Genomic DNA, 13,817 nt, shown 5'->3' with positions numbered 1-13,817 from the left:
CACGTTGGGAAAGTAATCGTCTATTTGTGTTTATTTAGTAGTTATTATACTATTTTTCCTGTCTAAACGTGAGCTTTTTTCTAATCACGTTATAAATTTTAGGAATGAAACACTGGCCATTCTGTTGGTACTTCACAGATCTAAAAGTATAACATATACTTTTCATTGTAGTAACATCCTAAGATATAAAAATATATCTTTGGAAATCTTTTATTTATTTATTTCTTCAAAATTAAATACAAAACATTTAAACAAGTACAAATTGTTTATCATTATTGAATGTGAAGAATTATTTTTAAATTCGTTTTTTTTTCTTATTTCCGAAACTCCGATTGATGTCTCACTGTTTCGATATTTATCATTCACCATAAAATAAATAGCTTACACCAGTGTGCTTTCTGTATTCAGACAAGAAGAAACTTTTGAAAAAGCAGATACATAGTAGAAAAACATAGCGTTGACGGTACCAATTAAACCATAATGGACACATACACACTAGACCACACACAAATGGGATAGTCTGACTAATTTAAGAAATGTTTGAATCTATTTATATAGTCCTTTGCTATTAAAATTTCAGTTGGGACGAAACAGTCATTAAATCAAAGTAATAAACAAAAGTCCAAATATGTAAAGACAAAGGAAATTATACGGCATTAGTGTTAGATAGACACTGTGGACTTGCTGATCAAAGACATGTTTACATGTCTAAAGTAAGATGATACACTATGTGAAATTCTTATAATACTTTTTTAAACTCCTTTGTAATAGAATAGTTCTATCAGGGTTTAAAAAAACACTCAAAGTATAGAAAGAAAAGAATGTTTTTCAATACATGTATTTTGAAGCATTAATCGTCAACGATATTGTCGGATTTGTTGTTTAGGTTTTAAAAACTGAAAATAAATTGGATCATTTAAATGATGTCTGCAGAGAAAATAACTGTTTCATATGCAGATATCAATATTCTTCGATAATTTTGAGAGGTGATTAAGATAAAGAAACAGCGACTGTATAACACTTGATATCGATCTTCAATGAACGTATCGAAAATGATAAAAGATGCAAAGTGATCGCATCAATTTTCTTCAAATTTGCAAACAAACACTTCAATATTTGGTTAGAATTTTTAAATATCATTAAGTTTAGTTAAAGTCAAATTAACATAGTTCTATATATCCAGTTTAAGTAGTTTTAAATCGATAAAAATCGAACAATGTTTTTTTTTTGGTAAAAATCTTCATTTTCTATTCGTACATGGATTCATTTTGGAGTATGACCCTCAATTTTTTCACTGAAATCTTTATGGTACAAGTCCAAATTGTATTACTGGTAGTCAAAAACTGAACACGATTTTCCTACTTTGTGACGATCGCATTGCAAGATCTGTGTATTTTGTTTACTATTTTCATAGATCAATGCCATGATGATAATATAATAGTACAATTTGAAATGCGCATTAATTTCTTCTGTTGTTTTAAATTTGTAAGTATGATAAGCAACGCATTAGAGGGTCACGTCTCAGAAGGTCAAAGACCCAGATATGGATTTACACAAATGTTTACCATCAGAACATTCGCTTTATCTTTATTTGTTTTCAATCAAGAAATATAAGTAAACCTGTATAATATTTAATATTTGACACACACATAAATAATGGCATCCACTTTGTTTAGCTTAACAAATTTCTTCATCAATTTTAAATTAATTCAAGTGTAATTTTCTATCGAAGGATGCCAGGCCCGGACGTAAACTTCCCCGTCATGCATAATGCTCTTCCCTTTAGGTAGCAATACACAGTTAGAAGTTTAATTTCGCATCATGACCATGGTTTTTGTACAATAAAATTGATTTTTAGATAATTGAAGAATGGTATAGCCTTCTTAATGGGTTTATACGAACATTTAGATTGTTTTTTTGCATGTTTTAATTTATAGGGCATTTATCTGTTTGACAGTCCATATTTTCCTATCCGTACCGCACATTGGTCCATCAATAAGTGTAGTGTTTATCAACAAAGATTTGACGCTCGATCTTTTCAATTCAATTTTATAGAAAAACGAGCAGAAATGCATATGATTTTTTTTTTTGACTTTTTGATATATATATTTATATGCCTATGGTTTCAGGAAAAGTATCACTGTAATTGCTTGAAATTTCCTTTGGACCAAATTTGGAGACTTTTGTGACATGTTCACCCCTCTTTTTTGCTATATTTTGTATTTAATAAATGCAGATTGTTGCCATGGTTACACCAAAAAGAGATTATATTTCATTATTATAACCATTAGAAATCAAATCTATGGAAGATTCTCTTTCTATAAATATACATATGCATAACACAAATATTAAGCCTTATTTGTTAGAAAAGAAGATGAGACGTCTTCCCAGCACCATCAACCAAAAGATCTACATAGGAAAATATATTGTCATATGAGAAAACATATACACATAGAAGCGGCAGACAAGTGTTAGTTGAAATGTGTTCATCTGAATAATAAAACATATTCATAAAGTGTAGGTTACTGGGTTCAGTAGAATGAACTAGCTGTGGATTCTTATAAATTGTATAGAACTTTTGGAATATTTTAAATTTCGGTCTATTTCTGAAATTAATTCTTACATACTTTTTTATTTTTTAATCCTGTATGCTAACATAACCCATGTGAACTTTTAAAATTGTTTGTATAAACATTGAACGACAAAAATATGTGACGTATAAAATTTCCGACGTCAGACACGCGAATCAATGAATGTGTTTGTAGATAGATGTTTTTGTATTCTGTTAAATTGTTCCTTTTAAAATAGTTACACGATGATGGCTGCTGTACCCATATTTAGACTAGTTTATTTATTGTGTCTGTTTAGTTCACGCATCATTGTAAAAATAATTTTGATGAGACTGTCAACAAAGTGAGAGGTTTAGCGCTATAAAATCAGGTTTAATTCACCATTTTCTACATTTGAAAATGCCTGTACCAAGTCAAGAATATGGCAGTTCTTTTCTATTCGTTTTTGATGTGTTTTGTCATTTGATTTAGCCATGTGATTATGGAATTTCCGATTTTATTTTCCTCTGAGTTCAGTATTTTTTTTTATTTTTATTTTTTTCAAGTACTTTCGATGATCAGTTTCAATTTTAAACAGTGAATGGCAATGCCGAATCGTGCGTTCTTGTTGTCAGCACGGTTGCAGCTTTAGCACATCAGTCAACATTCAAATAGAAACCTATGTCTTTATATTGCTTCCTCATAACACATAAATATAAATAAGTTTATATAGGTTTATTACTAAGTAGTAATTTTGTGAATATCTTTCAAATAAGTAGTAAGTTTGTGAATATCTTTTAAAAATAAGTAGTAATATTGTGAATATCGTCCGCTCTGTTAAAGGACTTCTTCTACGAAGCAAACTCTTTAAACCTAATATTCAATAAAATCAATTCTTATTTAAGCTATATATTATTCTTTTGTGCATCGCTGGTTATAAATAATTTGAGTTGATCTTTGGTTTATTGTTTTGTTGGTTTTCTTTTTAGTTGACGGGTGTCTTCGAGACCCAATTTTTAATCCCGCCCCCTTCATTTTCTTGTATTATTGTGCTGTTGTTTTCTTTTCATTTTTACTCAATAAATGTGTTTTGTCTGTATGCCTATGTGTGTTTCCTTGTAACATTTGACGTGGCTCTGATTTTATACATCCCGTCATTGTGTTATTGTGCTACAGTCAATTTTGTCTTGCAGTCTTTCATTTTTACTTAAGTGATTTGTTTATACGCCTTGTTATGTTTATTTGTTACATATTTGTTTGTTTTTATAGTGATTACGATTATAACACAATGATGACTACTGTACCCCCATTTTTATCTTTCATGTCTGTTTGTTTTGTTTAAACATCGTTTTGAATATCATGGAATTTTATGCGACGTCATAGAAGTCATATGTTTAGCTAACTACAAAATCAGGTTTAATGCGCAATTTTCTACACAAGAAAATGTCTTCACCAAGTCAGGAATATGACAGTTGTTGATCATTCGTTTTATGTTTTGAGTTTTTGATTTTGACATTTGATTAGGGATTTTTTGTTTTGAATAATACTTGGCATTCGGTATCTTTGTGATTTTAATTCATATTCCTAACTTGTTTGTTTTACTCTTTCTATACACGATCTATACATGTTATGCATATGTGTACCAAGTGAAGGGATATGAACCATATGCTTTGTTCGTAGCAGATTGTTTATACTAAAAAAATCTAATATTGTTAAGTTTTTCCTGTTTTTCATTAAGGTTTAATTGTGTTTTGTAATGTGTATATGTATATCACATTGAATTTGGACTTTTAAAGGTTTTCGAATTGAATAACAAAATTTCCATATGTTTGTTGCAAATGCAAAATTGCTGTACATGTCTCGTAAACGTTAGCAGCATATTATGCTACATTTTTTTTTATTTTATTTACTTCTTTCGCTCGTTATGTGCATATAGTCATTCAACAAAAGTGTGTTCCAAGTCAAAAAATGTCCTATAATTTCAACTAAAATCAATATTTTTTCCAAAACAAAATAACCCAAAGTAACTTCATGACTGATTTATATCAAATAACTACCCTAAGATGAAGAAAAGTTTTATTGTTTATTATGCCATCAAAGCATGCATGTTCATTATAATTTTAGTGACGAGGTGAACACAAAGAAAAATATTTCTTGAAAAGTTTGTTATGCATTCTAACCAAATCAAAATCGTAAAATATTTGTGTTCAACCGTAAAGATAATGCAAACAAACCTGACAAAACTTATGGCCAAATAAACAATAAATGTTCAAGCATTTCTACATCATGTACATCTTATAGTATCTATTTTATAAAAATCACTGGTACGTTTACTTGGTAATATTCGTTTTAAGAAATATCCATTTTAGTTGAAATGATAGGACTTTTTTTAGTGAGAACACACTTTTGTCCTGTGCGTCTACGTAATATACAGATAAGAATACTAATAGATATGATCCTTCTTCCAATTTAAGACACAAATATGATGAAATCTGACCTAAAAATGTTGAGAATATGAACATTTGTTTAAATGATTTTGTAACCCAGTCAGTTCAAAATATCGACGTGGGAATTGTCTAAAAGAGATAAGATTAAATTGTTTATTTAAATGCGTTGCGACTTGTTTACATTTGTTCAGACCAAGTGGGTTTCCCATTGCAGGTACAGTCACACATTTTAGACAATTTGAATAATTATTCTCATTCAATGAATAAAATGTCTTACGTGCTAGGTATGCTTTGTAATTTAAGGAGCAACCATTTAACTTGAAAGGGAGTTTTTGTTTTTTTTTAGTAAGAAATTTTGTCCGCTTAGTACTTGATCAAACAGTTCGTCTTTATTCATTCTTTCCGTTAAATCATTTCATAAGCTTTGAAAATCACAAATTTATTGAAATGAACGTTTGAAATTTTCGAAATCTTGCAACAAGTTGGCTTACATGCTCTAGAAAGGAAAATCTTTTGACAAAACTCCTCCCCTCCTCCCCCTTACAAAAGTCCCGTTTATTTTTGTGTTTTAGTGAAAAATCATACATTGTCGCAATGATACAAATGCACTGTCTAAGAGAAAAACAGTAATATTTAGTATGGGACATATTGACATCAAAATAATGTATTAGTTTCTCTCCCATGCTACAAAATGCCTTTGACATAAGAATGTAGACGCTATCTAAATTCAATGTTTAAATTGACAATGTCATTATCTTAACACTTTTTTTGTAATAATGTAGATTATCCGTTAGCATTTGATTAAGTTTACATTTTTAAACATTGCTGTGATAGCATAACATAAGAACAAACTATAAACATCAATTGACAACGGAGTGAAAACTCGTCAAATTGGTACAAAGCAACAAGAACAAAAAACTTACAGAAAGATAGAAAGAACAGATATTCAATTACTAGTAGTATTAATGACCACCGATGTAGCGGATGTGTTCTAGTAGTACAGATAGTTTGATTCATGTTATATATTAACCCTTAAGTATATGATAATCGTTTGTCATCAAGCAACATAGGCGTTCCAAAATATAAACGTTTATTTTTTATATAGGTCCAACTGCTTCATGCAGTCATACTGCTGTCAGATCTACTATATCTGCTATGTATTTCTCAAATTTCTTCATATTTTTCTTGCAGGGATCTCGATTTGACCTTCTGCAAGGAAAATGGTTCATTCCAAACTTATACAAATAAATATCTCCTTTCCAATTCTATGTCCTCATTCGGATATACCTAAGGTCCTAACTGGTTTTCTAAGCTCAGCAACGTTTGTTTAAGTTGTGGCCCCAAGCATCATAACATATGTTGTCGAGATACACGTCGGTAGTCTAATAACTATCACTAGTCGATATCTCTGTTAGCGAAATGTTATTCCCAGTCATCATCACCGTCCCTGTTGCCGATACTTTGGAAACACTGATATTGATTGAGTAAACTATGCGATTTAAACTTTATAAATCACTTTAAAAATGAATATTTCTTCTTTAATATACAATACATCATCAATATATATATTGTTGTTCGACCTGTTAGTCTAATGCGTTTTGTTTAAATAATCTTTTTCACTTTTTTGGTCTTTTGGAAAATGTTGTTTGTGCTGTTTTTAGACCCTTCTACAACGAAATTTGTTTTACATACACACGTATAAAAATTGCGATTTTTATCCAACGCAATCTTCCAAATACCGTTTCGATCCCTAACATCACTGAAGAGACATTTATTGTCGAAATCCGGATCTGGTGTACTAAAAAGATATTTACACCGTATGTTTGTGGCATAACATCGTGGCCACAAGTTGATTTTTTTTCTGTTTAGTATTAAATTTATATTAAGATCCATTTTGTTACATCTTGTGATCAAATTTTTTTGGCAATCGCCAATGGCACCGTCAGCAGGGTTAAATAACATCAGTTGTTCGACCTGTTAGTCAAATGCTTTTGTTTAAATATACTTTTTCACTTTTTTGGTCTTTTGGAAAATGTTGTTTGTGCTGTTTTTAGACCCTTCTACAACGAAATTTGATTTTCATGCACACGTATAAAAATTGCGATTTTTATCCAACGCAATCATAGGTTTGAACGTAGTTTTCAATTTAGACTCGTTTATATATATATATATATACAATATCTACAATGCATAAAGTATATAAGTTTAGGAAAACCTTTGTTTTACTATGTCTTGGCACACTGTCAAACTATGGTTCAATATTTAGATATAGTCGCTGTCCCAATCAACGGATAAAATTTGCAATTGTCATACCTACATAACGACTATCTTGATGAATTATTGTGTTCTTCTCTTCTTTTTTTTTTGTCCTGAGAAGCTTTTTGTAAGTCAACATTCAATATTTTTCCAGGAGCATTATGGGCTTCAGAGTTTACCTGCTTTCTTTGCTATTGATTTTGTGTGCAATGCAGATCACAGAAACTGCCAGTATTGATGAATTAAATGAGATTAAGGAAGGCGTTAAATTTGCCGAAACTATGACCACTGCCATGAAACCCTCGTAGATATGGAATATATGAAAGGGAAGTACTTGTAGCGAGTGTTGATCAGTCAAAGGATCCCATTAATACCACTATTGCAGATGCAATAACGAAAGGAATAACTACAACATATACGACTTGTACTTCGGGAACATGCCAAACTGTGGGTAATTACGATGTATGCAGTCACGGTTCCTGTACAACAAACAAACGTAATGCGTTAGAAGTGTATAATTTAATTCCATCAGAAACTAGGGATTGCAATGTGTATTCATCAATGGGTGTGATAGATTCGTGGGTCGATTTGTGGTATCAAGGAAACTCAGAGCGACTAGTTCATCACCGTACACCTGGATCTAATTCTTATTCATTTCATCTGTTTGGTTAGTGCTCATCATTCATTTTGCAAATATTAAATTCAACCTTCTTTACATATAAATACTAGCAAATAACAGACAATGAAAAATTACTGAAGGAAAACTTTGTTTTTGATTATGATTGTTTTTAATTATGATTTCACAATGTATTTTACAGATTAAAGATTAAAATCAGGGTTTTGATCAATCATTTTTTTTTCTTTAATAGTGTAATATATTTAATTTATGATTGTATCCGCGTTGTTGTTGTTGTTTATTTTGTGCGACTAATGAATGATAGATTAAATACTCTTCTGACCAGACTTTTACTTAATGTATGTTTTTCTTGTTCATTTTCGTTTTTTTATAATTCATTGATTGGTTTTTAAGAGGTGAATGTTGATAGAAACCGCAAGTTTGTTTTTCCATCTAATTGGTAACAATTACATTTTTTATCAGAATCTATTTTTGTCAGCTAAAGTTTAAATGTATTTGGTTGGTGGATTAGGTGTGAAAACATAACTGTTACCGTCTCTGTCAATGAAGCAACAAGTATGTTCACATTAAAGTTTTACCTTTTGTATTTTCATTTGTATTTGGCATCAAGACTTTTCCTCCATATAATCTGTATCCAACTGTATCTCTGTAGCTGAGAAGTTGCTTTGGCTTCGTAGAAGTCTGCAAATATCAGTTTGTTCCTGTTCTATAGCCGATTGAATGTATTTAAGTCTGGGTTATTCATCATGTTAAAATTATGACATGGTAACCTTTTTTGCGGACTTGTTTTCTTACTTCTCTTTTGCATGTCTTCATTGCAGAATATACTCTGTTTTCCTGATCTTTTTGGTCTTTCATTTTGCTTCCAGTTATAAAAAGCATTCTCACTTCTTTTTATATTAGCTCCTTGCCCTTCTTCGAAGCTTTCTTTCATATGTGGTATTATTTTTTCTTGACAGTAGAATTGGTGGCTTCAGCATGTTAAGATAAAATATCAATGATGTTAAATGTCTGGTCTTTTATATCTATTGTTAAAAAACAGTTGTTTCGCTTCTCCTGTAGTGTTTCGGTGGTTTCTGATATGACCCTATGTTAGAATCTGCTAATTTAAGTATAGTTTTTGGGGGTTTCTTTTACATTTTTCCTGAACTCCAAAGCACATAATTGATAATAATGATTACTTAATGAAGCTGGATATATTTCTGTACACTATCCTTTCCTATTTTTCATGTTTCTTTGTATTGCTTGCGAAATCGGTTTTGGCTATATAGCTGTTGTGTCGCATTTTTCTCTTCTATTGTGATTTTCTTTATCAATTTTACCATTATCAAAACATGAGTTATGGAAACCATTATCGAGGACATTTTTCCAAATAAATTTATTTCATATCCATGTAACCAGTGTTTTTTAAACACAGAATATTTGAGTCAGACTTTAGTTCTTTGAGACATTGCATTGGATGTTACCTTTGATCCCTTCAATAATAAAGGGGACAATCTCTAGCATTGTCTGTTTTTTCTTCCTATTTCAATTTCTTCTTTATACGGAGGTATTTTAAAGTGCGTCTCATCCGTAAAAATAACAGTTCATGAGAGATTAGTTCTATTTTTTTGTTGTCTTTTGATTTTTGAGGATTTTCATTCCGTTAACATGATAAAGCTTGATTTCTACCTGAAGGGTAAGTTATATCTGACTATAAATCAGTGATAGTAGATGATGTCTGTTTGGTATATTTCTGCTATTGCATTTAGCTTTAGCTCAGTGTATATTTTGATGCTCTATGCTTATTACTGGCAATTAATTAGCTGAGTTTACTATATGTTGTTGATAGTTTGTTGATATACTTGTATTTTTATTTTTGTTTTTGATAAATTTCTTCTTTTTATTGGAGAAGAGGGTCTATTACTATATTTATTTTGTTTAAATGACATATTCTTCTCGATCTATAGGTAAAGTCTTGTTGATTGAAAGTTCTCGTTCTTTTGTGCGAGTTGACCTTTAATGATTGGACTTTGTATTTGAGTAGTATCTGATTTCTGTATACAGGGAGTTTGATTTTTCATTTGTCATTGTTTTTATATTGATTTCGTAGTTAAAAAAGTCACAGATATATGGAAAATATTGGCCCATTATATTTACCTCGATCGTTTTTAATCTAAGGCAGTTGTATTGATACCATTCATTGCGGTCACAACAATTCAAGCAATGGTGTTTTCTTGAGATTCTTCGTAACATACGGGACATAATAATATCTTGAGTTAAACTTGGCATATCTTTCATGTCTTTTGCACACTTGGGCCTTTATCTGATGGTTTAATCAGTTCTGTGCTTATTGTTTTTGCCGATGCCTGATGCTATCTTTTCTACCATCTTCGTTGTTTCCGCCATACTTGTATTTGCTTCATCTAATAGATCAGTTGTTTTGTTGATATATTCCTGTATACTTGGTAGTACATGCTACAATAATATATTTATTTCAGAGTTGTGTTTTAGACCAGTTTTTTTTTTCATTTATTCTAGACCTGTTACTTCTTCTTTGTTTGGTTACTGTCATTTTTTTATTTGGTTCGACATTGTTTATGCTATTTTATATCTTTACAATAAAATATTGCTTGTGACGTTACGCACGTTATTGCGTCAATACTGTGTATTCAACAAGTCCACACTTATAAACAGCTTTTCTATAAAATCATAACAGTTAAGATATATAAAAATTATATACATAGACTAGACAGGTAAATACTATTTCGAAAAAAGTGCAAATTGTTTTATCATACTTTACTATAGTCTAAAATAAGGACAACATATTGACAAAACGTCAAAAATATGCGTGTCAGACGTAACAGACTATACTCATAATAACTTTAGCAGGGGTGTTTGTGTTCTTCAAAACAGTGTTAATATATCCACGAAAATTCGAATGAATGATATGCTTTATATATAAAGTATTACAATATTACTGAATTTGCGTTCCTGTAACGATCAACGCTATTGTTTGGTAAAAACACACAGTGGTCATTATGGTCAGATTTTGGAAAATGTTAAGTTATCAAAATTTATAGGTTTTAAAATATAAGATTATATGATATTTCGCTTGTGTAAATTATGCTCACAAAAGTACATACATAGACCATATCAGAATCGAATTTTTGAAGCACTCACACTTCATGTAAAAATGCAACGGCTTCTGGCAAATGTCTTACAAGATGTCCAATGTCGGATTTTGCCGCTTTTTACAAATAAATTGGCATTTGAGACGCTATTCATTGAAAAATTAGATTAGTTGCATGCTACATAGTGCTTTTCCGTAATTGTGCTTTAACTTTGCAAAACAGCTACATAGTTTTTAATAATTTGCGTAGTCAAAATGACTTCGTTTTGAAAGAAATGAAATGTCTTGCAAGTTTGTCCACTGGACGATTTTCATACGTTTTCAACGTTGTCTATTCGGGGTACGCTATTTATGTTGGATCATCTGTATATTTCCTCAGACAGAATTTTCTGGATGGTCAGATACTATCAATAAGACCACAAAGTATTAAAAAAAAATCCGATGACTGATCATGAGGTCCAAGGACACAGTTATCGTCCTTTGGTTTTCGTTGTCATCGTCCTTTGGTTTTCGTTGTCTACGAATATAGTCCCTAGTGTAAACAGTGTATAACTTGCATGTCTTATTTGATACACTTTCCCAATTTATTTCTTGATATTAAATGCATGAAATATCAAGTAGGGGGATGTAATTACATGTAAAAAAAATTGGGTGCTGAATCTTTATGTTAAGAAGTAAATTGGTCCAGTTCTAAAAGGTCAAATTTTAGCACGTCTGAAGCTGTCAAACTGAATTTTACACCCCCTTAACACAGAATTGTCAATATTTTGAGTTAGAGCTGGTAGAAGTTTCTATAATTTTGATATTATTTGTCTCACTGGTAGTACACTACACTGTAAAAATCTTTTTGAGAAAGAGCAGGTGCGATTTTTTTAATTTGAATTTATTGTCTAAAAGAAATGCACTACGAAATAACTGTGTTCTCGGGCCATGAGAGGATAAAAAAATCCTCTTTTTCAAATTTTCAAATTTTCAAATTTGGGAAGAGTAAAACTTCGATTTTTTATTTATTTCTCTGCAATAACATTCATATGTATAGAACTTGAAAGTAAAAATGAAATTGGGCCTAAAGCGTGCTATTGGCTATATACCTCTCCACATCATACAAAGCTTGTAAATATATGGCGAGATGAATTATAATTAACCTTTTATTTCCGACAATCGTTTCATTTCTTAATCTCATTGTACCGCTATTAGGAAATTGAATTTTATAAGCAAGACCCGTTTAACTTGTAATTCCCGACAAACTTTTTATAGTAAAGCAAAATATACATCTTCCTCCTTTTCGGATCTAAATGGGGAAACATTACATTTTATTACGTTTTATGTCAATTGGTCTCTGGTAGAGAGTTGTCTCATTGGCACTCATCATACCGTATATATCTTCTCATTTCATATAGATTTTATATGCATTACCCAAATACGATATATTTTGTTGTTTGTTGCTTACGTTACTTTCAGTTGGAAATATTTCATGCATATTCAGTACAACTAATCATTAAAGATGAATCCATATTGATATGCAAAACAAAAATTACAAGCGAAATAAAAAAAACTTATCCCAAATAATCATTAATCGCCGTAAAAAATATGAAATTGACGTTAACATTTGAGACGCATTATCGTGCTTAACGTCTGCACTAATTGAATAATTTGCAAAATACATTTTCCGTCAATCTGTACATAAGTGCAGTATATATTGGGATTAAACCAATACTTATAACAAACATATGACAGAAGCTCAAAGTTGAAAAAAAAATATTTCTTAATTGTTGTACTACCTCAAGAACATTAGCGAAAAAGAAATGATTGGCGACATCAAGTTTTCTGGAGTTATTCCTCTTTCCACGAAAGTATATTCATTGCTGTATTGGCGTAATATTTTAATTAAAAGTGAAATGCATATCAAACATGACATATGATATAAGAAATATCTACATTGTTTATTTGTTAGGTTGTTATAATATTTAATAAACATAGCAATTATATATATATAAACGAGTCTCCTATGATTGCGTTGGATAAAAAAAAAAAGCCTGTTTTTGGCCCAAGAAAATAAGATGTTTGATAACTTTTTCAAATTGGCACATAATCTTTAGAAATGCATAGGGTCAAGAAATATAAATGAAAAACATTAAGATTCTTATGTGATGACGTCACAATTACGTCATAATATGTACTGTTTTCACAAAAACAATGAAAATTCAGAATTTATGCAGTTTTATATCTTTATTTCTGTCGGTGAAACATTGTGCGCAGCCAAGAAACAACAAAATAATTTAACTGAAGCTTTATTATTACTATTGACAAAATCTCAGCAAATATAAAGTTGTTTCTTGGGTGTGCACATACTTTTCCAATCGAAAATATACTTAAAAATTGGATGAAAACAAGAAAAATCACAAAATTTTACAAAATATGCAAATTAAAGCATGATTTGTTGCCATGGTAACTTGTTCAATGTCCAAAATTATTTTGTTTTTCTGAATACCTTCTACCTGAGATACTTTTCAGTAATTTAAAAATATGTATGATAACTTTAAAATTTGCAGTAATTTTTGGGCCAAATAAGGGCCTTATTGCCCTTACTCCTTTCGTTGTAGAAGGGTCTAAAAACAGCACAAACAACATTTTCCAAAAGACCAAAAAAATGGTAAAAAGTATATTTAAACAAAACGCATTTGACTAGCAGGTCGAACAACTGATGTTCTGTAACACTGCTGACTGCCATTGGCGATTGCCAAATAAAATTGATCACAAGATGTAACAAAATGGATCTTAATATAAATTTAATACTAAACAGAAAAAAAATTAAC

This window comes from Mytilus edulis, chromosome 9 (genome assembly GCF_963676685.1).
Source record: "Mytilus edulis chromosome 9, xbMytEdul2.2, whole genome shotgun sequence".
NCBI classification, from domain to species: Eukaryota; Metazoa; Mollusca; class Bivalvia; order Mytilida; family Mytilidae; genus Mytilus; species Mytilus edulis.
Note: the sequence above shows the minus strand (reverse complement) of the source record.